At 38.4% G+C, this 27,193-nt stretch overlaps 2 protein-coding genes across 7 annotated transcripts in view; one reads left to right on the forward strand and one right to left on the reverse strand.

Annotated features, from left to right (window-relative positions):
* The window catches only part of LOC6051016 (G protein-activated inward rectifier potassium channel 3), a 225,958-nt gene that overhangs the window by 43,553 nt on the left and 155,212 nt on the right, over positions 1-27,193 (reverse strand). The window lies entirely within an intron of this gene.
* LOC6052572 (serine/threonine-protein phosphatase 2B catalytic subunit 2) overlaps positions 1-27,193 on the forward strand; it is a 149,912-nt gene that overhangs the window by 9,587 nt on the left and 113,132 nt on the right. The window lies entirely within an intron of this gene.

Consider the following 27,193-nt stretch of genomic DNA (forward strand, 5'->3'; position numbering starts at 1 on the left):
CGACGCTGATTCTTTCTCTTGATCTTCACATTTCTGTTAAAAAAAAAACTCCATCATTCCGGTACGAGAATCGAACTCTCATTGGAAATCCAGCACGCCGCTACTCAATACCCATCCCTTACCGGTCAGTATTGCCAGTAAGCAGATATACTCTTTGAAGAGATCTGACTTTTCGAACCAGACAGGAATCGAACCCATCACCTTCCGCTTACAAGGCGAAACCCGTAACCTCTCGGCCACGGTAGCTCGGCGAATGAGTCGAAATATTGTGATTTACTGTTGGCCACATTTCTCGAATGAAAAAGCGTTTCTTTTTTCAACAAATATGTTAATGGTAGGATTAAACCCGAATTCGTGAAGTCTTTAGATTTTTTTTATGAACTTTTTACTTATGAAATTAGTGTCAAAAATTTAATAGTTTTGAACCCATGCAAAAAAATATGTTCCACTGTGGATGTTGAACTAATTATAACCAATTTTTGGCGATTTTTATTGTTGGTTCTAGAACTAGGTCGGAAATTGGAATGGAAATTGAGTGGTCACCCTAAACAGGGTGGCCACTCAAGTCGGGAAAAAATCGAGAATTCGCCAAAATCCACCAAAAATCGGAAAAAAGTCGGAAATTTGTGATATTTTTTCAAAAAGTCGGAAAAAGTCAATTATTCAAAAGTTCTTTCGAACTTTTGAATAATTTTGCAATATTTTATACAATTTTAAAATTAAATTCATTAAATTCTTCTTTAGAAACATACACACAAAAAAAATATTTCCGAATGTTACATAATTTATGATGTAACACTTTTGCACGTCATTAAACATTTAAATTTAAATGCAATTTGATGTAAATTTTCAACAAACTCTACGTAAAAAGATGATTTTACGTGTGATTCAACCGTTTACGTCGAATCTCACGTTTACATCAACTGAGTTTACATGTAATTCATTTTTTACGTGTCGAGTAAATTCACATATTTTTTTCTGTGTACATTAAATTTAAGGCACCTTTCACCTTAAGACATTAGATATCCTAAATAGTATGGGATGCATTTGACACAGATTTTCACAGATATTTTATTAATTTTTATTTACAAAGAAAACAAGAGCTTGATGTTCTGTTATCGGAAAACCTAAATACATATCTAATTAAACCCATTCGTTGTTCGTATTGAATGAAATAATGAAAAATAAAATCCAGGCTATTTGATGCGAATTATTGCAAATATGATTGAAGATCATACAAATTTCAGCATTTTTGTATGACCAAATTGCCTTCTGCTGACGGTTTAATAAGTGGTAAAACATAGAATCATATATAACTGAATTTTTTATTGAAAACAATTTAAACAGTTGAACATTGACAACTAGATAAATCAAGATTCTAAAAAATCAACATCAAAATTTACAGAATTTAAAAGGAAACATGGTTAAAACATCTTTTAATCAAATTCCTAGATATTTGTCTAAATTTTCAAAAGAATAATAACCGTTTTCATGTTTTAAGTGTTCTTTGATTTAAAATAAAGTTGAGAATACCATTTTTAATTCAACTTTTTGCCATTTCTGATTGAAAGGAAGCATTAAAAATATACGATTGCTAATTATAAAAATAATTATTGAAATTATAAGAATTGTTAAGCCTTACATTATTTTTCAAAGACTGATTGTTTATATTTCTCTTTTTTGAATCAAAGTAACAAGTGTTTCCAATTTGGTTTATTTCTGAAGGTTTATTTTTATTTTTGTTATTATTATAATTTTAAAAGTATTTTTTTAAATTGATGTAGAATTATTAAAAGATCTAGCAGCTAGCAAAATCTAAACATAGAAATATGTACCCTCCCTGCAAAGACTTATAAATTGATCTTAGTTGAAAGGTTCTTCAAATCTCTGAATTGCAATGTAACATCCTGGAACAGAACTGTTAAATTCTAAAAAAAACACTATGTAATTAAATTGAAATTGAATTTAGATTCTGTTTTCGATGGCTTTTCGATTAATTTTTTTGTATAGAGTTGTTTTTATTCATTCATTATTTGAGTTTCTGGAATAGTCGGGAAAAAGTCGGGAATTTGGAAATGGGATTTGAGTGGTCACCCTGCCCAAAGTCTTAAAATGAAATTTCAACGATTTCTTTCGAGATTTTTTATTTTGTAATTTTAGTTGCCATCATTAGAAAAATATGTTTTTTTTTTAACTCAGCTGTCCGCAAACTAGAGCTTGAAGGAAAAATATAGAAAATTCTGGTTGACTAAATGCTCAACCTTTTTCCGAAAATCTTATATTTTTCAAAATCATAGCAAACCCTAGTAAAATTTTAGTTTTTAAGAAGGCCATAAAAGCCTATTTAAGTTTAAAAATGTTACTCGGGAAGGAATCAAAATTTGCATCATCACTCAAGTATAGATGATGCCGTTTTTGTTCTCCTAAAAATATCAAAAAATCTTAAATTAACAAATACGTATTTGGGTATTAAACATTCAGTTATAAAAAATTAAAAATTCTTTCGTGTATCTTTTTTTATTGCAAACCTCGAGTCATAATCTAAAACTTTGCTTAAGGGGTTACATACATGTAAATCGGCAAAAATGTCACAGGTTAGTATGAGCACGCACTTCAACTTTTTTTAATTTTTTTTTCAGGGCATTAAAATGAACATTTCCACCTACTAACAAAACAAATTTGAAGATATTTGGTTGCATCATTGCCGAGATATAGCAATTTCAAGTTAGTAGTTTCAAAAAACGGGTGCCACGATATCTCAACACTGTCTTGACCAAATCGGCTCAAAATTTTGGTGAAGACTAGTTTATTTAAAAAAAAAGATATTTTTTTTTGTGTTTTTCATATAAAAAAACCGTTAGTTTTTGATTTTTGTATTTTTTTAAAAAGAAAATTTTGAAAATTGTGCTTCGTCATGCACACGGGATACATCTTGAGAGTCTTCATTTCAAATTTCAGCCAATTTGGTCCATCCCACCTCGAGATATCGTGGCACCCGCAAATCAACTCGGGGTTTAGAGAAAAACGCTAATAAAGTTTGAAAGCCCGCTTTGCGCATGGCAAAATTTTGAGCTTAAATCGTCTCTTACTTAGTTTAATCATGAAATATCTTCAGCGACCCCAAATTAGTTAAATTTGATCGGTCACAAGCCTGTTACATCTTGTTTAAAAATACTGGAAGATTTTCTCTTCACCATTTTGGACGTCATCTTGGATTACACGCCTCTGGGTCGCCGTGACTGATATTCATGGTCATATTCGGGTTCAGCGACCCCAAATTAGTTCAATTTGATCGGTCACAAGCCTGTTACAACTTGTTTAAAAATACTTGAAGATTTTCTCTTCGCCATATTGGACGCCATCTTGAATTACACGCTCCTGGGTTGCCGTGATCGATTTTCATGGTCATATACGGGTTCAGCGACCCCAAATTAGTTAAATTTGATCGGTCACAAGCCTTTTACATGTTGTTTAAAAATACTTGAAGATTTTCTCTTCGCCATTTTGGACGCCATCTTGGATTACACGCTCCTGGGTCGCCGTGACCGATTTTCATGGTCATATTCGGGTTCAGCGACCCCAAATTAGTTAAAATCGACACGTCGACAACCTTCATACTGTGATATTGTTGACTTCTCTATATAGCCGCCATATTGGTCGCCATCTTGAATATCTCGCTTCCCTTAAGGAATCCGGCTTCGTGACCGCGATATTCGGACTCAGCAGGGTCGATTTAGCCTAGATCCATCAAAACCTGGCCTGTTACACGATTTGCCGTTAGACATGCTTTTTTTGGGTTTTTAGCCTTGACTATTTCAGGAGTGATTAATAATCATATTTTGAGTGGATTTAACAAATTTTCTGTAATATAAAATTTTGTGATTTTCTACATGTATGTAACCCCTTAAGACACCAAATCGATCAGGAAAGCTCATCTTTAGGCACAGATTTTCGTAAATTCTCATGTCCATTTTGTATGACCTGCCCGCAATGTAAAAAGTAACGATGCAAAATAGCTTTTATTTACAAGAACAAAGGTTCATTTAAAAAAAATATACAAAATTTGTATACGAAAATCTTTAAAATAATAATGGAAATAGAAGTCTCATCAACTGAAATCTATTTGTAGGGTGAGCGGAGCTAATGTGAACCATTTACTTTTTTCATTATAGTGTAGAATTTTCCGGGAAATCACGGAAATTGAAAGTTTACAATAAAACTTAGTGTAAAACCAGCGAAAGTTATTTGAAAAACTTAAAAAGGTGTGTTTTCATTTAATTTGCACTGAATATGCAATATATATTTTTTTATATTTTTTTATATTTTTTTATATTGTAAGTGAAGATTTTTGTGTTTTTGCCATAATTTTAATTTTTCATTAAATATATGAGTTCAAAACAAAAATGTTTTAATTTTTGTGTTTTTCTAGTTTCAAAATAATAAAAAAATTAAAATTAAAGCCATTGCACAACTTTTTGGTAATTGTGTTGTGGTCTCAATGGTAAAATAGCAATATAGGAATTTAAGTTAACGTCATGAATTCGAATTCCCGGACGCTTCGAAACCCGGAAACCTAGTCTTGTTTTATCAATTATTTAGATACAAGTTTGCATAATTATTGTCAAAACTGTGTTATTTGATGAATTTTGACATCAACTTTCATTTCAAAAATGTTTGGACGCTGTAGCCAATGCCAAAACCATTAAATTAAATAAAAATATGAGTTTACAAACACTGTGAAACGTTTCACTGCAATATTTCATAGGCGTCCGAAGCACCGGGAAGGCAAATCAGAAATTTATGGTTCTGATTTCCTTACATTCTATCATTTTTTTATACAAAATATCGATTGTATTGATGTTAACAGCCTATTTGAGACCTAAAGAATGCCATTCACTTCAAATTCAGTCCAAATTTGTGCGATTCATGAGAAAAATCGAGTGTCCGGAATTCGAATTAAAAGTGTCCGGATTTAGAATCAGCTCTTATCGGTGTCCGGGATTCGAAGCACAACAAGTCAATTTAATTTTGAAATTCTGATGAAAAATTGTTAGAAAAGACATATTTTGTACTACATTTTGATGATATTTCTACTTTTCTAACTTACATGATTTTTTGTCAGTTATATCAAAAATGATATGCTACTAAGTGTTCGGATTTAGAGATTCGTAAAATATGACTAAAATAATTCAAAAGTCAATGTGTGTCACACACTTTGGTGAGAAAGTCTGGCTCTACCGGTGGTGCCTGCATTGTACAACGCCATAAAACACCGGGTCAGTTGATTTTTTTTCTTCAGTCATTGACAATCCCAGTCACGCCACCGTGCACAATGTCCGTCTGTCTGTCTGGCTGGCTGGGTTGGCCACTGCAGCAGCAGCATTCCAAGCAGTACGGGGCCACCGAATACCGAACGGTCCACAGCGATGCCAACTTCAGCGATGTTCTCGGTATATTAATAAACATAAAGTTTTATCCCTTTTCGTTTCTCCTCTGCGCCGAGATCTAAGATGACCAAGCGGTTGGTGTCATCATCCCCGTCCGACGCTAACCCTTAATTTTCTTATTTTATTTTAAAATCAAAACAATTTATAAATTTCCGCAACAATAAATCTTTAAATCTGGAAACGTCAACAAAATTAAATTTTTCAAAAAAATCTTGAACCCAAAAACCTAAGGGTTAAGGACCGCCGAGGACATTTCTCGGGGTGCAGCAGCAGTAGGCCGATTGGTTCCTCTCTCTCAGGAACCTCATTCGCATGCCAACCGGTGCGAGATGTTGCAATGTCCACTTGCTCATTCATGGCTTGCTGCGCGCCGCCGTGTAGTCACATCAACAGAACGACATCGCACAATGATGACGGCGACGACGACGACGACGACGATGTGTCGCATAGTTATTGGCGACGAACTTGGTCCGGATTGGCTGCCAACTGCCAACTTGGATGGCCAACGGCTGGCAGCAACTTTGATCTTTTTTTTTGCTAGAGGGGAGGTGGCTCTATTTTGGATCTATGAATTTTAAAATTTCGAAGTGTGAGAACAGACAATGTTTGAAAAATCTTAAAAATCTTTAAAAATATTTTACGCTTTTTTTTGAGCCTAGGATAACATGTCTACAAAGTTTAATTTTCATCGGAGAAGGTCGAGAATAAGATACATTATATTTTCTCTAAATTGGAATGCTGAAAATTAGGTTTTATCCCCTGAAATTCTTTGTTTACTTCCTTTCAAAGCTTGGAGGCTTGCTCACCCCCCTCGAATTTTCCGCCCAATTCTCCGCTCCGCTCGCGCGTGCTAATCTATACTGTCAAAAGCAAAGTAGGCTGTCGCGGCTGACGTTCTCTCGTGCAAATTGACTGCAAAAGCGGCCAAAAAGTAATTAGCTCGTGGTATGGTGTGCTAATAGGGCATTAATTTGAACACCCCCGCTCCACCACCGCCGCCCTCCCCCCCACAAACCAACAGGTCACGAAAGTTCGCCTCGCAAAGTTCAATTAAATTGGTAAAACCCCAGGCCCAGGTTTTTGGTGGTGGAGCAAAAAATGACTCGCTCTCTCTCTGTCTATCTTTCTCGCGAAACCGGGAGTCGCCATTTAGGCGCGCCCGGCTGTCATAAGGCTTCGATTAGCAGAGAAGCCATGTGACAAATGAGAGTGGTTTTTCGAGGCGAAAATTAACGCATTTGCGTGTAGTTTGGGCCCCGTTTCCGGGAAGACCCGCAACGAAAAGAATTGTGTCTATTTTTGAACGCAAACTGGGTGCACTGCAGGGTCATTCATCGCAGTAGGCCATTCATTAGCAGTGTTCTACTATGTTTCTACTGGAAGCCATAATTTATGTTAGTGGGCATTGTTTTGCATAACGGCCTACTTTGATCGTTGATCTATCAAGAAAATATCAAAGAGTTAACGATATTTTGATGATTCAGGCTGTCTGCGCCTTAATTTCCCCAGAAAAAAAAACACTTTCAAAAAGATTTTTGTTTTAACAAAAACAACTAACAATCGGCGTGACCACCAACTGCCCTTATCAGTTTCAAGCCGCACGTGTTTTCCGAGGGCGCACACGCACGCGTTCCGTTCCGATAAGACCCCGCAACGGAGTGGCCCCCACCACATGGCACTTCTACTACTTGGGTAGTCTCGTTATCGGCCCCACGGGGGATAAAACATTCGCTGGAATCGGCCGGCTCGTTAATTTTCACGCGCCTTGTTGTGAACCGTTGCGAAAAAATACTACGGCCTGCGAAGCAGGTCAAAGGGCACACCAAGCGGATACTTCGTCGGTATCGTGCTAACTTGTCGTACGTGCATTTTGGGCCAAATTGAGTTAAGAACGCCATTTTGTGCAGCTCACAATGCCTCACCTTTTGACCTTCACAGATCCCCAAAATTCGATTTAAATCCTGAGATATTCAAAAAAAAAACCAAAAAACTCCGTGCATTTTTGTCACTTTACATATGAAAGTAGTTTCAATCTTATCGTGCTATCTTGTCACTCCATGAAAATTGATGTAAGTGCGACAAAAGGCCAAAGGGATTTCAGGCCAGGAAAGTCAGGATGCGTTTGTCGCACGTACAAGCTAGACTACTGTAAACATTTGTAATTATAACTCGGGACTCCAACCAACTTCAACCAAACTTCGGGACAATGCACAGAATGGTGAGCCAAACAAAACGTGTTTGTTATTGTTTACATTGTGTGCTCTCGTTTTTGAATATTCAAGGTCAAACATTAAAACGCGTTTTTCTCGGAAAGTCAAAATGGCGGGTGCGACAAGATAGCACGACGACATCGACTTGCTGACCATTTGAAATTGGATTAAGAGGTTACATACATGTAAATTGTCAAAAATGTCAAGGGTTGGTATGAGCACACACTATTTAATTTTTTAATTTGTTTTCAGGGCATTAAAGCAGGCCTGTCCAACGTCCGGCCCGCGGGCCAGATCCGGCCCGTGAAGCCATTTCATCCGCGACGGCTTTAAAAAATAGTTCTATGACCGGCCCTTAAGGCTGTTTATGAAATATTAAATAAATAAATTGATTGTCTGAATTAAAAAATAAGCTTGAGTTCAATTTTTAACACATCATAACAATATTCTTCATGTTTCAATTTAATTCTTATAATTTCTATTTTGATATTTTAAAAATTGTTTTTTTTAAAAGCTTTAAAAAACTTATTCATACTGAAAATAGATCGTTGCAAATATTTAGAAAATATTGAAAAAATGTCTCAAAATGAGTAATGAAATCAGAAAGAAAAAAATATATTTTTTCATAAACTTTGAATTTCTAAATGTGCGTTTAAAATCGTTTTGAAATATTTGAATTTGAATAACAACGCAAAAAGTTTTTTTTTATAAAGGATATTATAAAGCAAATTTCGTTTGAATAAATTTTAAATGATTTTTTATATTGTAGTGTTGAATAAATTGAAGTTAAAAAAATTGCAACGACCATTAAAATTGGAATGTTTTTTGTAAAAAAATATATTAAGGTATTTAATTGCAATCGTCAAAACAATAACTATGCAATTTTAAACAAACAAACATTAAAATAAGTCGAATAAACACATTTTCAAAAGTTATCTTTGTTTTCCATTCTTAAAATCAAGGTATATGAATATTATTTGCAACACAAGTTCTTTTATTTATTAACTTTAAAAGAACCCAATCATAAATACAATTGAAATAAATATGCTTACTTTTTCAACTTTTATCAAATATTAGTTCCGGCCCGCCACTGCTTCAGAAAAATCAGATCTGGCCCGCAAGGCCAAAAGGTTGGACACCCCTGCATTAAAGTATACATTTTCATCTATTTACAAAATGAATATGAAGACATTTGGATGTACCATTACCGAGATATAGCTATTTTAAGATTCAAAAACGGGTGCCAAGTTATCTCAACACTGCGTTGACCAAATCGGCTCAAAAATTTTGTGAAGACTCACTAAACGGGTCCCGTGTGCATGACGAAGGCCGATTTTCAAAAAGTTTATTTAACAAAAAACCAATAAAAATATTTTACCTGTTTTTCATATAAAAAATCAACAGTTTTTGATTTTTGATTTTTTAAAAACCTAAATCCTCAAATCGGACTTCGTCATGCACACGGGATATGTCTTGAGAGTCCTCACTTAAAATTTCAGCCAAGTCCATCCCATCTCGAGATATCGTGGCACCGGCAAATCAACTCGGTGTTTTGATAAAAACGCTCACAAAGTTTGACGGTTCGCTATGCGCATGGCAAAACTTTAAAGTTAAATCGTCTTCAACTCACTTAAATCATGAAATATCTTTATTAAAAATTTTCAGGAGTGATTGGAAATCATCTTTTGAAAGGATTTAATAAATAATCGGAAATAAGAATTTTTGGGATTTTCTACATGTGAACAATTCTCTACGAAATCGGTATTTTTTCATAAATTTTAATTTTTGTATTTTTTTAATCCGACTGAAACTTTTTTGGCGCCTTCGGTATGCCCAAAGAAGCCATTTTGCATCATTAGTTTGTCCATATAAATTTCCATACGAATTTGGCAGCTGTCCATACAAAAATTATATGTGAAAATTGAAAAATCTGTATCTTTTGATGACATTTTTTGATCGATTTGGTATCTTCGGCAAAGTTGTAGGTATGGGTACGGACTACACTGGAAAAAAGGATACACGGTAAAAAAAATTTGGTGATTTTTGTTTATTTTTTATCACTAAAACTTGATTTGCAAAAAAACACTATATTTAATTTTTTTTTATGATATGTTTTAGAGGACATCAAATGCCAACTTTTCAGAAATTTCCAGGTTGTGCTTAAAATCTTTGAGCGAGTTATAAATATTTGAATCAATACTGATTTTTCCAAAAAATCGAAAAATTGATTGCAAAAATGTTTCAACTTCATTTTTTGATGTAAAATTAAATTTGGAATCAAAAAGTACTCAAGTGAAATTTTCATAAAGTGCACCGTTTTCAAGTCAAATCCAATTTTAGGTGACTTTTTTGAAAATAGTAAATAGTCAGGGGTATTAAAAAAACACCCAAAAAGCAAAAACTGAAAATTTGGTTTATTGGACTTAAAATATGAAACATTCGTGAAATTTTCCAATCTTCTCAAAAAAAAGTATTTTCAAAATTTTTAAACAAAGACTAACATTTTAAAAAGGCGCAATATTGAATGTTGGGCCCTTTTGAAAAGTTAGTCTTGGTTTTAAAATTTTGAAAATATTTTTTTCGAAAAGATCGGAAAATTTCACGAATGTTTCATATTTTAACATTGAAAAACGGACTATTAGTTGCTGAGACATTGACATTAGAAAATGGTGTGTTGTTTGGGTGAGACTTAGAAAACATCAATTTTCCTGTTTTCAAACCTTTGCATGGCAAGATCTCAGCAACTAAGGGTCGTATCAACAAAGTCCAAAAATGCAAAATATAGAGAATTTTCTCAACTTTTTAAGATTATTTTTTTTTAAAGTAAGCAAACATGTGCACTAATTTAAAAAATTAAAAACTGCGACTATTTTCAAAGAAGTCACCTAAAAATTGATTTAACTTGAAAACGGTGCACTTTATCAAAATTTACAAACTTGATTTTACATCAAAATTTGCAAACTTGATTTTACATCAAAAATTGAAGTTGAAAATTGTTTGCGACCAATTTTTCGATTTTTTTTTTTTAAATCAGTATTGATTCAAAAATTCATAACTCGGTCAAATATTTTTTGCCCGTTCTGGAAATGTCAGAAAAGTTGGCATAAGATGGTCTATAAAACATATCAGAAAATGAAAAGAAATAAAAATAGTGTTTTTTTTGCAAATGAAGTTTAAGTGACAAAAAGTTAAATAAAAAATCACAAAAATTTTTAACCGTGTGGGTTGTTACGGGAGAGTCGAAAAAAAATACACGCCAAATCCGCGCCGACCTAAAATCCGAAATCGCGCGAAATCCACGCCATATAAAAAAATATCGTGACCAACATTTAAGAAATTTTGTTTTTTTTAAATGAAGAAAAACTAATTCAGAAAGTATTTGATTTAAAAAACTCGTGTTATGTTTAAAGGCTCCAAAAGAATGAAAGCAATAAATCCATTTAAAAAATCCTCAAGAGACGGTCAAGGCAAGGGTCACGAAAAAAAAATCTTCAAAATAAAAAATACAATATTTAAAAACCTTAAAATTTAACTTCAAAAATATAACCACAACCACATCAAAATCTAAAATTAGAATGTGATAAAATTATTAATTTTGAAAGTCTAAATATTCAAAATCCAAATTTTTTTATACAGTTTGTAATCCAAAATCCTCGCTTAAATTTCACTGCGAAAGAAATTTAATTTCCGATATTTAAATAATGTCTTCTTACCTAAAATAGGACTTCAAAAATTGTGGAATTCAAGAATTTAAGAATTTGAGAACTAAAAATTTAAAAATAAAAACATTTAAGAATTTAAGAATTTGAGAATTTGAGAAGTTAAGAATTTAAGAATTTAGGAATTTAGGAATTTTAGAATTTATAAGCTTAAGAATACTAAAATTATTTTAGATCTTAGATTTTTTTTTCTATATTGTTTTGAATTAGATATTTTTAATTTTTTTAATTTTGACTTTTTAATTTTGATTTTTTTAATCTTCAAATTTTCGATTACCCAATTTTTTGGTATTTTGAATTTCAGATTGCAAATATTTTGAATTTCGAAATTTCGGATTTTTTGAATAACGATTTTAAAAATTTCGAAACAAAAATATGTACTTTGATTTTTTTCTGTTTTAATAAAAACTATTAGAACAATTTTTTTCGAATTTTTGAATTTCTGATGCTTTGAATTTGGAATGTTCTGATCTTTTTATTTCTGCCCAGAATGTTTAAATTTAGAAAAAAATATTTCTACCGATAAAATTCCAATCCAAAATTCGAAAGTGGAGGCTAGCTTCTGTTTCGTCCAATCAAGCTTATATTTGGCGCCCACCAGAACAAGCCCCAATAAAAGTTTTTGTTACACATTTTAATGTCTTTATCTTCGGGAAAAGTTTGTAATATTTGATTTACTAAATTAAAAATTGAATAAATCCAGTATAAAATTAAAAATAAATAAGGTTTAAAATCATTACTCAAAACTCTAAGTAATTAAATATTCAGAGCCGGATATGTTAAGAAATTACGAGAAACATATAAAAAATAATACCTACATAATCTTCATCTTTATTTTTCGACGCTTCGTACTAAGAAAATACAAACAAACATTTTCAGAAGAAAATTCAATTAATGAAAATTATGAAATTCTTGCACTCGAAGGAAAAAACAAACTATCGTAATTCCTGATAATATTTTTCTTAATAACTTGAAAGTAATTCTATCTCTCCCAATTAATTTATTTATCAAAATTGCCATCCGTGCGAAATCCGCGCCTGAGCAAAATTAGCCAGCAAATCCGCGCCATCCGCGCGATCCGCGCCGTCCGTAACAACCCTGCGTGTATCATTTTTTTCCAGTGTAGTCCGTATCCATACCTACAACTTTGCCGAAGACACCAAAATTCTAGCAGTCGACTGCTAGAATATTTTTTTGAGAAAATTAACTAAAAAATTGTTGTTTTCAGCTGAAATATTGTGGGATATTCTGTGAAAAAAACAGGCTGGACTATTTTCCGGCAACTATTTTCAGCAATTTTTTTGTTGTATATAACGAAATATTTTTGCTTGCAGCAAATTATTATTATCCGTGTGCTTATTTTTTTCCATCAGATATTACTCTCATTTTAGAACAAAGCAAAACAATTATTTTCAAACAAACGTTGTTTTCCTGTATCAGCTGGGTCGTGCACTGAATGACAGTTACCATAAAGTGTAGTGGTGGTCACATTCACACACACTCTCGCAAAACAGAAGAAGGTGGTTGTGGCTTGCAGGAGGCGACACATCGGTATAAATAAATAATGAAAAATTTCAAATTATGATATCTCCTCCGTGTCGTTTCGGGTGGTGCTGCTCTCTACCGGCGATGCGACACACCAACTTCTCTCTTGGCATGCTTGGATCCGGCTGCCGCTGTCACACACTGCAGCTGAAAAATGCGGAAGAAAAATGGCCGATGTGTATGGCAAAGTTTTTCCACCGCCGTCGGAAGCTGCAGAGCAAAAAAAAACGCCCGGGAAAATCGTCTCAAATGGCTTCATTTTTCATACCCTCCTTTCCTGCTGCGCCTCCCCCTTCTTCGGGGGGGAAACTTTAAAAGTTTCATAAGCTGCTCACTTCCCTTTTTCCAAAGAAAGGAGGAAGGTTTTCCTCGGAAGTGAACCCGATGGTTCCAACGAACGAGCAGATCCGGTCGGTGCTGTGTTTGTGGTTTCTTCTGAGTGGTTTCGATTGTTTGGAGAAATGTGGTCGACTTAAACGCTCTTCGCTCTTTCCTCAATAGTTATTGGAGTTGGCCCCACTAATGCTGAGCGGCAATTACCGGTGGCATTGTGGTGCGTTCATCGTTTTTTTTTTCACGAGAAACTTTAGTGCACGATTAGATGATTGAGTATTGCAGGAGTCAAGTAAAATTGTCTGATTTTGCTGACTGAAAAAAGCAAGAAAAGACAAGCATCAATTCATTTTTATAAAGAGAATATTTATTGAGCTCTATTTTCGTTTGAGACTAACTTTGAAATACAGTCGACTCTCTGGTTGTCAATATCCAAGGGACCGTCGAGGAAGAGAATCATCAGTTTACAGAACGATGCAAAATGAAGACTCGATTGAAATTTGTTTTTTCTTGCTGACCAGCTATAGGAGAGAATCTTGGCAACGTCCAGCAAACAAAAACAAATAAATGTCAAACACCCTTAAAAGCTTCGTTTCTCAAAGAAAAATGTCTATGCAAGCAATGAGAAAGTAAAGTAAAGCAAAAACTGAAAATTTGGTTTATTGGACCTTTACAAAAAAAAACTCCAGATATGTGCCCTTTTGAAATGCTAGGCTCCAATTGCCCTCATAACTTACAGCTTCGGTGAAGACCAACGTTTGCGCCTACCATGATCGTCATTGCTTGTCGACGGTCGGTGAACGTAAACACATAGAGGAGACGAACGGAAAATGAGCACCACTCAAGCAGCCGCCCGAACGAGACAACGTGCTCTTTCTCTCGCTCTCGTTTTTCGTCTGTTTCTCTTCCTTGTGTTTGCTGCGTGGTGACAGAAGTCAGTTGAATGCGATCATGGGAGAGAAGATCGGAATCTCGGTGTGAAATGAAAGAAAGTAGAATGTCAGAATCAGATTTTTGTGGTGAAGACGATTGGAGTGGTCGAAATTTCGTAACCACTGCTTCAGTTAAGACACCAAATCGATCAGAAGTTTTATCCTCAATTGAGCAATTCTCTACGAAATCGGACTTTTTTAGAGTTTAAATTTTTGAATTCTTTAATCCGGCTGAAACTTTTGTGGTGCATTCGGTATGCCCAAAGAAGCCATTTTGCGTCATTAGTTTGTCCATATAATTTTCCTTACAAATCTGGCAGCTGTTCATACATAAATGATGCATGAAAATTTTAAAAATCAGTATCTTTTGAAGGAATTTTTTGATCGATTTGGTGTCTTCGGTATGAATAAGGACTACCAGAGTTCCCAAATGAACCGGTTAGGCTAGGTTCACCAATAAAATTGGTTCGGCTTAAACCTTCCTTTGTGGTTCAATCCTGGTTCAGTGAACCATGAACCATGGCTTAAGCCAGGCTAACCAGGCTAATGAAAACCATGACTATGCATAGGTGTTAAGGTGCAACAATGCTACCGTGCAACCGTGATGATGTAACAATGTTACAGTGTATCGAATGATACGGTGTAACAATGTTACGGTGTAACCACATTAAGGTGTAACGGATGTTACGGTGTAACAAATATTACAACAATGGTTACACTGCAACATTCGTTACAAAGTAGCATTGTTACACCGTAACTTTGTTACACCGTAACATTGTTACACCGTAATATTGTTACACCGTAACATTGTTACACTGTATCATTGTTACACCGTAACATTGTTACACCGTAATATTGTTACTCCGTAACATTGTTACACTGATACATTGTTACACGTAACATTCACTTCACCGTAACATTTATTACACCGTAACATTCGTTACACCGTGACATCCATTACACCGTGACAACCGTTACAGTGTTACGGTGTAACACGGTTACGGTGTAATACGGTGACGGTGTAACACGGTGACGGTGTAACACGGTTACGGTGTATCCCGGTTACGGTGTAACACGGTTACGGTGTAACATGGTTACGGTGTAACATGGTTACGGTGTAACATGGTTACGGTGTAACAATGCTACGGTGTAACAATGCTACGGTGTAACAAATATTACGGAGTAGTAGATTTAGGGTTGTACAGTGTCACGGTCTAACAGAGCTCACCGTTTAGCCTAACATTCTTTGATCAGGTTCAAGCCTGGTTCAAGCCAATGGTTCATTTTGGCTAGCTTGCCTGGTTTGAACCAAATGAACCATGGTGCTTGCCGGCGTGTGGTGTGAACCTGAGCCAGAAAAATGAACCTAGCCGAACCGCTTAGGCTCGTGGGAACACTGAGGACTACACTGAAAAAATTATACAAATTTTGGTCACTAAAACTTGATTTGCAAAAAACACTATTTTTAAGTTTTTTTTTACATTTTTTGATATGTTTTAGGAGACATCAAATGCCAACTTTTCAGAAACTTCCAGGTTGTGCAAAAAATCTTTGACCGATTTCTGATTTTTTGAATCAATACTGATTTTAAAAAAAAATCGAAATATTGGTCGCAATTTTTTTTCGATTCAAAATCAAATTTGCAATCAAAAAGTACTTAAGTGAAATTTTGACCAACTGTACCTGTTTCAAGTTAAAGCCATTTAAAGGTAACTTTTTTGAAAATAGTCGCAGTTTTGATTTTTTTTAAATTAGTGCTTTATTTTTTCTCTAATCTATTCTCTATATTTTGCTTTTTTGAACTTTATTGATACGACCCTTAGTTGCTGAGATATTGCCATGCAAGTGTTTAAAAACAGGAAAATTGAATTATTCTAAGTCTCACCCAAACAACCCACCATTTTGTAATGTCGATATGTCAGCAATGAATGGTATGATTTTCAATGTTAAAACATGAAACATTCGTAAAATTTTACGATCTTTCCGAAAACAATATTTTAAAAAAACTGAATCAAAACTAACATTTCAAAAGGTCCAAACATTCAATATTACGCCCTTTTAAAATGTTTGTCTTGGTTTATAAATTTTGATGATATTTTTTTCGAAAAGATCGGAAAACTTCACGAATATTTTAACATTGTAAATCGGACCATTAATTGCTGAGATATCGACATTAGAAAATGGTGGGTTGTTTTGGTGAGACTTAGAATACATCAATTTTCCTGTTTTTAAACACTTGCATGGCAATATCCCAGCAACTAACGGTCGCATCAATAAAGTTCAAAAAAGCAAAATATAGAGAATTTTCTCAGCTTTTCAAAAATATTTTCTTCAAAAGCGGGCAAACATGTGCACAAATTTAAAAAAATAAGAACTGCGACTATTTTTAAAAAATATACCTAAAAATGGCTCTAACTTGAAAACGGTGCACTTTATCAAAATTTCACTAGAGTACTTTTTGATTGCAAATTTGATTTAACATCGAAAAATAAAGTTGAAAAGTTTTTGCGACCAATATGTCAATTTTTTGCAAAAATCAGTATTGATTCAAAAATTCATATCTCGGTAAAAGATTTTTTGCACAACCTGAAAATGTCTGAAAAGTTGGCATTTGATGTTCCCTAATACATATGGACAGCTGCCAAATTTGTAAGGAAATTTGTATTGACAAACTAATGATGCCAAATGGCTTCTTTGGGCATACCGAAAGCACAAAAGTTTCAGCCGGATTGAAAAATACAAAAAAAAATCGAATGACCGAAATCTGAGAGAATTGCTCATTTCTCGGGTGAGTTTTCAAAAAGCCGAAAGAGCCACTGTGACCTCCAACACTAATATTCGTTTTTCTCCAAATTGTATCAAAATTTAATTTATATTTAGTTTGACGTGTAGATGAACAATCTTAAGCATTTTTGAAATTGGTTTTTCGAAAGTAGGTCGAATACCGATGCAAAAAAGGCTTTGTTTACCATTGGCTCTTACGTCTTTTTGAAAACTAATCCGAGAATTTGCAGAAGTGCTTTTTTCACAAAATATTTTCAAATTGGCATAAACTGAACATTCTTAAGGGGTTACATACATGTAAATCGGCAAAAAAAATCAAAGGGTTGGTTTGAGCACACGCTTAAACTTTTTTTAAATCTGTTTCAGGGCATTAAAATATATATTTTCATCTATCTATAACATAAATTTGAACACATTTGTTTGTATATTTGCCGAGATACAGCTATATGAAGTTAGCAATTTCCAAAAACGAGAGCCACGATATCTCAACACTGCTTTGACCAAATCGGCTCAAAATTTTGGTGAAGACTGATTACCTGTCCCGTGTGCTTGGCGAAGGCCGACTTTAAAAAAGTTTATTTAAAAAAAAAGATAAAAATATTTTTGTGTTTTCCATATAAAAATTCGTCAGTTTTTTTTATGTATTTAAAAAAAACTAAATTTAAAAATCGGGCTTCGCCATGCACACGGAATGTCTTGAGAGTCTTCACCCCTAATTTGAGACAATTTGGTCTATCCCATCTCGAGGTATCGTGGCACCCGGAAATCAACTCGGTGTTCCGAGAAAAACGCTCACAAAGTTTGACAGTCCGCTTTGCACATGGCAAAAGTTCAAACTTAAATCGTCTTCTAATGACTTAAATCATGACCTATCTCCATGAAACTTTCAGGAGTGATATGAATTCATCTTTGTAACGGATTTAATAAATATTCGGAATTATGAAATATTGAGATTTTCTACATGTACACAGCAAAAAATCCGATGGTAAAATCGCATGCAAAAGCATGCACATCACCCTCGTCAAAAAAGACACTTAATATTACACGCTGCATGTATAATTTTTGTAAACACAAAAAAAAGTTGCAACCGACGGGATTCAAACCCAGCACCAACAGTAAGGACTGGCGCCTTAGCCCGCTCGGCCATCAGACCGATGAAAAATGGAAAGGATAAACGTATATATGAGCTTGACATTTCGGTCAAGTAGGTTTCCCATACTGATGGGCAACATATTCCAGGGTGTAATATTACATAGAATTTCATAAAATAATGCAACATTTATATTACACCCAGGCCTTTTACATGCAGCTGGATTACTACTTTATTTGCTGTGTATGTAACCCCTTAAATCAAATTTACCCTAAAATGCCTGTAATTTGAAACTGATCACACTATCCAAAAAATAAACACATTTTTAATTGTAAATTTTATTTTTCATCTGAAAAAGATCTTTGGAATTTTTATTTAAGATTTTTTTTACAAAGCAAAAAAAAGCTTTATTAGTATCCTTAAACATATTAAAACATTTAGGAAATAAAAAAAATATTTCAGAAATTCAGTTATGCGTGATACAAAGTCAACAAAATGTATTTTTTCGAGTGCTCATGTTTTCTGAAAGATCCTAATTCCAACCTAATTCCTGACACCAGCAAGCAAAATTGGATGGATGGATAACATTTCACGAGACATTTCATTTGAATAAAAAATTACAATACAGTCCAGACTCGATTATCCGAAGTTCGATTATCCGAAGGTTTGGCCGCCATCTTGGATTTAACAATTCTAAATCATTTCAGAGTAGTTTTTGGGTCATATTTAAGCTCGACAATCAATACGAAACGAAAATATTTTTTTTGCATTTAGATTATTTGAAGTGAAATTTTTCCAAGGCCTTCGGATAATCGAGTCTGCGCTGTATTAAAATCACGAAAATTGTCGCAAGATTTCAATCGCGATAGCTAAGGACATTGTTGCCAGATATTTGGAAGTTCGGTAATCCTCACTAGGAATGTATTTTTTTAAATTATTTTTAAAACTTTTGTTTCAATAAAAAGGTCCAAATCAAATGACTAATTACGTGGCCAACCACTGCCCGGGCATAAAGTTTCCCCGCTGGTTGTGTTTGCACTGCACACAAACTGGTAACTACGCTTATTTCCATTTGGCAAACATTTCCCCCATTGAGGACGACCAATATGCTTGTAAAGGTCTCGCCCCCCTCACATTCAAACCTGGAGGAAACTTTTCCCAAAGGGCCAGACTGTTATCGCAGGGCGAGCACAAAATTGCAAAACCGGAAGTGAACCGTGCTAATCCGAGGATTAGTAACCTCTGGGCGCTGCCAGTGGTGCAGATAGGTTCGGGCTTTGATCAGCACAGCGCGCCCGAACGTATGCAATCCGCAAAGTTCTTCATTAGCAGCGACCGATTCTGGTTGATGGCTGATGAGCTCCGAAAAGCCACGATTTGCGTGTTTATTAAAATGGAGGCCCCGAAAGGCAAACTAATAAATTGAGCAAACATTTGACTTTTTCAAAAAAGTTCAGCTTATCGCCACAATCGCAGAAGAGGCAAAGATTCGCTCGCCAAGATAGCAGAATCTGTTCGAAAGTTTGCCCCGGAAATTGCGTTATGATTGATCACGAAAACGGAAAAAACGCTCCAAATGTGTCGCTACACAGGATGGCTTTATGGTTGTTGTTGTTTTTTTTCACTTTCGGGATGAAGCTGAATCGTCACCGACGACGTCGTCCAAAAGCCCGGAAGTCCGTCGAAAATTGTTTTCTCTGTTTCCCTTTTGAGGACGACTTTCCGGAAAATTCTCCCGGAACGCAATTTTGCACGTTTCTTTGATTAGGGCGGCCCAAAACATCAAGATTCACAATTTCATCCTTCAAATGTCAAAATACCACAACAACAGCGCAGTAGGCGACGACGCCGTCGTCGCGTGGGATTTGCTCCACGATCAAAGGTGACCGCGGGAAAATGCAAAACCCCGTGCGCGGAGGAGGGTTGGGGAAAATCAAATTATAAAAGCACTTTTTGTTTGTTTTGCTGTGTTTTTTTTCCGAGAAAATTGTATTGATGCTTTTAGCGCGCATTAAATTGGCAATGGAGGAGGACGAGTAAAGTGGCGTGAAAATACTTTTTTGTCTTATCACGAGCACACCGCAAATCAGATTATAAAATTTCGAGTGCGCGGTTAGTTTGGTGGGCGAAGGTGGAACCCCGTTTGTTCGACAACGCCAAATCAAAAAGATGACAAACTGTCACTTTGAACGTCGCTCTCACGCACACCACCAAGCCTAAAAATGAAAACAAACGTTCGGTAGTGTGCGTGAGAGAGGTGCAGCAAGGTAGCGGAATCAAACATGGAAAACATGATCCCCTACACGATAAGTGCCACTTTGCTGCACCATTTGCTAATCAATCCATACCAGGGGCAAGGGTTTGCGGTTTCAACTAATCACACGGTTCAACGGGAACTGTGATTATTTACAGCATGTGCATCGGAATTGTAATTACACAGCTTATCGCTAGGGTAACGGGTCAACGATGGAACAGACCAGTGCAAAAACAAAACAAAATGGCCTCCGCCTCCTTCTTCGTGTTGGTGCAGATACCGCAGCAATATCTGTCTGTGAAGGGATTATGGCGTAGTAGGCCCTGGATGATCCTGGTGACCGCATACAGCACAGCCTCCATTTGTCATGCCATCTAGCATGGCATGGCATGCTGCAAGATATGTTGTGTGATTAGAGTGAGTGCATGTGTACGCTGTGTAGGGGAGAATTTTTGGAATGTATCACCCTGAAATATGAGGCTGAACGGAGACTTGGCTTGTTTGCCGCAATGCCAAGTGAAGGTGTACCTATTTTGGACCTACTAGAGCACAGATTAGCAGGAGTTATTTTTTTAGTTTATGTAATTTCTCGTCATTTGATGATTAGAGAACAAGAATTTTTCCAACAATTTTGTTGAAATTATTATTACGGTCTGGGCAAGGTCAAGTGATGGTTGAATATTTTGTGCACAAAAATAATCGTTTTTTTTTCAAGTGTTTTTAAAAAAGTAACAAAAACTTTGGAAAAAAGCAAAATTTAATTTTTAAATAATACGTCAAGCATTTAGATTCATTCATCAAAAAATTCAATATTTTAATAGAAATTTAGAAGAGTTGGGAATTTTATTCTCTGTGTAGTATTTTTTCTGTTAAGTCCGAGGCATTTTTTCTAAACCTAAATTTTACCGTAATTTGAAATTGAAATATTGAAGTTTTGCCCTTCCTTTGATGTTTAATGGAGGTATTCTTCAGGTATTTTAACACTTGTAGCACCAACGGGGTCAAAACTTACGCGAAGCACCAAGGGGGTCAAAAAAGTTGGAAATGCAACTTCATCCGGCTGTATCTCGGCGAAAACTCAACCGATTTGGATTATTCTTGTTGCATTCAATCCGGAAGGATGTCAAGAATCACCTTCAACAAGGTAGATGCAAAACAGATGCGACTACTCTAAGTTACAATAAAAATGGCATTTCCAACTTTTTTTCCAAGGGTTGTATGAGCCGGTGTAATTACATTTCCAACTTTTTTGACCCCGTTGGGGCTACAAGTGTTAAAGATTGTGACTTTATTATTGTGAATTAACATTTTCAAACTCTAACTCTTTTTTTTTTTAATTTTAATTTTTGTATTTTTTAATCCGACTGAAACTTTTTTGGTGCCTTCGGTATGCCCAAAAAAGCCATTTTGCATCATTAGATTCTCCATATAATTTTCCATACAAATTTGGCAGCTGTCCATACAAAAACTAACTTAATCCACCTATGTGGTTGATGCCTTCCTCACTTTTTACCAACAATGGGTAATATGAGTGGTGGGTCAGCTATTTTTTTAGGTCCAGAAAAATAAGTACACAGATATAACTTAAGTTGTCATAACTCGAAACAGGGTGACCAGATTTTCAATTATGTGGACTCGTTTGAAAGGCCTCTTGATTACTTAACCAACGATGGGTCGGATGATGGTTCCGGACATCGTTTGCATACATTTAAGTGAGATCCGGCTTCAAAAAGGTACATAAATATCACTTAAGTGGTCATAACTCAAGACAGGGTTGCCAGATCTTCGATGTTGTGGACTCGTTGGAAAGTTCTCTCGATTACCCAACCAATGATGGGTCGGATGATGGATCTGGACATCGTTTACATGCATTTAAGTGAGATCCGGCTTCAAAAAAGTACATAAATATCACTTAAGTGGTCATAACTCGAGACAGGGTTGCCAGATCTTCGATGTTGTGGACTCGTTGGAATGGTCTATTGATTACCTAATCAACGATAGGTTGGATGATGGATCCGGACATCGTTTACATGCATTTGAGTGAGATCGGGCTTCAAAAAAGTACAAAAATATCACTTAAGTGGTCATAACTCGAGACAGGGTTGCCAGATCTTCGATGTTAAGGACTCGTTGGAAAGGTCTATTGATTACCTAATCAACGATAGGTTGGATGATGGATCCGGACATCGTTTACATGCATTTAAGTGAGATCCGGCTTCAGAAAAGTACATAAATATCACTTAAGTGGTCATAACTCGAGACAGGGTTGCCAGATCTTCGATGTTGTGGACTCGTTTGAAAGGTCTCTTGATTACCTAACCAACGATGGGTTGGATGATGGATCCGGACATCTTTTACTTGCATATAATTGAGATCCGGATATATGTGAAAACACATTTTTATACATAACTTTTGAACTACTTATCGAAACTTCAAACAATTCAATAGCGATGTATGGGACCCTAAACCAATTCGAATGCAACTGGTTCGATCAAAATCGGTTCAGCCAGTGCTGAGAAAACTTGGCAAGATTTTTGAACACATACACACACACACACACACACATACACACACACACACACACACACACACACACACACACACACACACACACACACACACACACACACACACACACACACACACACACACACACACACACACACATACATACACACACACACACACACACACACACACACACACACACACACACACACACACACACACACACACACACACACACACACACACACACACACACACACACACACACACACACACACACACACACACACACACACACACACACACACACACACACACACACACACACACACACACACACACACACACACACACACACACCCGTGAACCGTGGGGACAGGTGAGGGTCCCTGCGGAGCTTAGCTGCCAGCTACCGGGCGGGTTGCAGTAGGCGGATAGCTGTCGGCGATTGCATACATTCATTGCATCGCCCCCGGACCAGCAGCGGGAGGATGTCTAGGACGTGGCGGAATTGAACAAGGGCACTGTTTAATTTCTTCGAAAAAACCACATGGGTCCGTAAACACCTCTGTCAAGCGATCGAGCGCCGCTATAAGTGTTTTAGCCCAAAACCTCACCAAACCCCGAATCCAAGATGTGATGCGACCCGTGTCGAGGGATGCATGGCTGGGGGGGTTCAACAAATTCCCAGTCGATAACGGAGCCTGTGGGGCACAGGGCGAACCCCACACGTAATTTGCCCTTACTGCGTCACGGCAGGGCACTGGCGCAGCGGACCGTATTTCCCTAGCGACTCGTGGGATTCAAAATGAAGACAAGTGAAACAAACCAACAAAAGGGTCCCGATGCGCCCCAAGCATCGGAAAACACGGAGGTAGAAGAGGACGCAAACGTCGAAATGGCAGGAGGCGAGTCAAACGGCGGCGACACAGCAGGCGGAGTGGCGAGCGCGTTCCGTGGAAGCGGGAAGGTGTTGAGATCCCCAGTGTTGAACCAGGCGGCTGCTTCGAGTCAGCAGATAGGAGTAATTGGAGAGGAGACTCCCAAGTCATCCTTGTTGAACTTCGCCGGCAGTACCCCTCAGGACGGAGTCCTGCTTGGAAGGACCGCGTTACAGGAGGTCAGGAGGAGGGTCAACGAACTCTTTGATTTCATCAAGGACAAAAACAACGTCCACACCAGAATCAAGCAGATGGTGAATGGAGTCAAGGCAGCCATGAATGCCGCAGAGCGCGAAAACAACTCGCTGGTGGTGACGCGGAATTCACTGAAGCTCAGAGCTGAAAGAGCCGAAGAAACGCTGAATGCAAAACTGGAGGAGGAAGCGCTACGGGAGAAAGAACCGAAAACGCCGCCCGGCCCAAGCTCTAAAAGGGACAGGGAAACGCCTGGAGAGGAGGAGGACGCAAAGAAGCAGAAGCAGGGGAATGGAGACAGTCCGGACCCGGCGAAGGAACCAGAACCAACCCCAGGGAAGGAGAAGGAATGGGAGAAGGTCAAGAAGAAGAAGCGGAAGAAAAAGGGAAGCAGAACGAGGACACCCAAAAACCCAAGTTTCGCAGGGAGCGTAACAAAGGCGAGGCTTTGGTGGTCGAGGTGAAGGAAGGTGTTTCGTACGCAGACCTCCTCCGGAAAGTACGAACCGATCCGGAACTCAAGGAGCTTGGCGAGAACGTGGTTAAAACCAGGCGCACCCAAACCGGAGCGATGCTTTTGAGCTGAAGAAGGATCCCGCGGTCAAGAGCTCAGCTTTTAAGTCCCTCGTCGAGAAAGCCGTAGGCTACGAGTCGAAGGTAAGAGCGCTATCACCGGAGACAACGATCGAGTGCAGGAACTTGGACGAGATCACGACGGAGGAAGAGCTAGAAGATGCGCTGATCGTTCTTCTGGATGACCGTACGACACCGATGGCAATCCGGTTGAGGAAAGCCTACGGCGGCACGCAAATTGCGTCGATCCGACTATCGACGCCTTCGGCGTCTAAGCTGCTGGAAACCGGCAAGGTCAAAGTAGGGTGGTCGGTGTGCCCACTGAGGCCTGTTCCTCGAGTGACCCAGCAGATGACGAGGTGTTTCCGCTGTATGGGCTTCGGCCACCAGGCGAGAAATTGCGACGGTCCCGATCGAACCAACAGTTGCAGAAGGTGTGGTAGAGAAGGCCACATGGCAAGAGACTGCAAAAATCAGCCGAAGTGCGTGCTCTGTAAAGAAGGCGACGGCAATAGCCATGCGACGGGTGGCTTTAATTGCCCGGTGTACAAGAAGCTGGCCTCGGGCAAAAGTAATGGAGGTGTCCCAGGTGAACCTCAATCACTGCGACACTGCACAGCAACTGCTGTGGCAGTCGACCGCGGAGACGGGGTGTGACGTGGCAATTATTGCAGAACCGTACCGAGTTCCACACGACAACGGAAACTGGGCCGCGGATACAGCAAGAATGGCGGCGATACACGTGATGGGGCGGTACCCCATACAGGAAGTGGTCTCGAGGGCGTTTGAAGGATTCGTGATCGCCAAAGTAAACGGAACCTTCTTCTGTAGCTGCTATGCTCCCCAAGATGGACCTTGGAGCAGTTTCAGCAGATGCTGGATAGTCTGACCGATGAACTGATCGGACGAAGCCCGATCGTTATCGGAGGTGACTTCAACGCGTGGGCGGTCGAGTGGGGTAGCAGATGCACCAATGCTAGGGGCATAGCCTAATGGAAGCTCTGGCAAAGCTAGACGTTAGGCTGGCGAATCGCGGAACCAGCAGTACCTTCCGCAAAGACGGTCGTGAGTCCATTATCGACGTTACGTTCTGTAGCCCGCGACTGGCGGCCGACATGAACTGGAGGGTGAGTGAGGACTATACCCATAGCGATCACCAAGCGATCCGGTACAGCATCGGGAGACGAGCCCCTGTACCAGATAGGAGCAGCCGGTCCTACGGAAGGAAATGGAAGCTGCAGTACTTCGACGAGGGTCTCTTCGTGGAAGCGCTCCATTGGTGTGATGGTCCCCAAGACTTGAGTGCCGACGTGCTAACAGCACAACTGGTGACAGCATGCGACACAACCATGCCGCGGAGACTGGAGCCAAGGAACTGTCGTCGTCCAGCCTACTGGTGGAATGAAGAACTCGGTACCCTTCGGGCAAGTTGCCTCAGCGCCAGAAGACGAGTCCAGAGAGCAAGATCCGAAGCAACTAGAGAGGAGTGCAGAGAGGAGTACCGGTCTGCAAAGGCCGCGCTCAAGAAAGCGATCAAATGCAGCAAGACAAACTGCTTCAAGGAGTTATGCCAAGACGCTGATGCAAACCCTTGGGGAGCGCATATCGTGTAGCGATGGCGAAGATCAGAGGCCCATCGATGGTGGCTGAAACGTGTCCCGACAAGCTGAAGGTCATTGTGGAAGGGCTCTTCCCAAGACATGACCCAACGACATGGCCTCCTACACCGTACAACGACGAAGGGGTAGCAACGCCGAAGGTCATCTGATCACCAACGAGGAACTTGTGGCAGTAGCGAAGAGATTGAAGGTGAAGAAAGCTCCCGGTCCGGATGGAATCCCGAATTTCGCCCTGAAATCGGCGGTTCTAGCATTCCCGGACAGGTTTCGAACAGTCCTGCAGGAATGCCTGGACGAAGGACACTTCCCCGACCCGTGGAAGATTCAAAAGCTCGTGTTGCTGCCGAAGCCAGGCAAACCACCGGGGGACCCATCATCGTATAGGCCTATATGTTTGCTGGACACCCTCGGAAAGCTTCTGGAACGGATCATCCTTAACCGGCTGACCAAGTACACGGAGAGCGAGCATGGCTTAGCAGCGAGGCAGTTCGGCTTCCGTAAAGGGAGATCCACGGTGGACGCCATCCGGAAAGTGGTCGAGAAAGCCGACGAAGCGCGGAGGAAAAACGCAGGGGAACCGTTGCTGCGCAATAGTCACGATTGACGTCAAGAACGCGTTCAACAGTGCGAGCTGGGCGGCCATAGCAGCAGCGCTGCACAAAATGAAGGTGCCTGACTATTTGTGCATGATCTTGAAGAGCTACTTCGAGAACCGCGTGCTGGTCTACGACACTGCCGATGGACAAAAACCGTTGTTGTTACCGCGGGAGTTCCACAGGGATCCATTCTGGGTTCAGCACTGTGGAATGGAATGTATGACGGAGTGTTGACACTGGGACTACCCAACGGCGTAGAGATTGTGGGCTTTGCAGACGACATAGTGCTGACGGTAACCGGCGAAAATGTCGAGGAGGTCGAAGTGCTGGCTATGGAGGCAATCGCAATGATCGAGAACTGGATGCTCGAGGTGAAGCTGCGGATCGCTCACCACAAGACGGAGATGGTGCTGGTTAGTAACCACAAGAAGGTGCAGCAGGCCCAAA

Source organism: Culex quinquefasciatus, chromosome 3 (assembly GCF_015732765.1).
Source record: "Culex quinquefasciatus strain JHB chromosome 3, VPISU_Cqui_1.0_pri_paternal, whole genome shotgun sequence".
NCBI classification, from domain to species: Eukaryota; Metazoa; Arthropoda; class Insecta; order Diptera; family Culicidae; genus Culex; species Culex quinquefasciatus.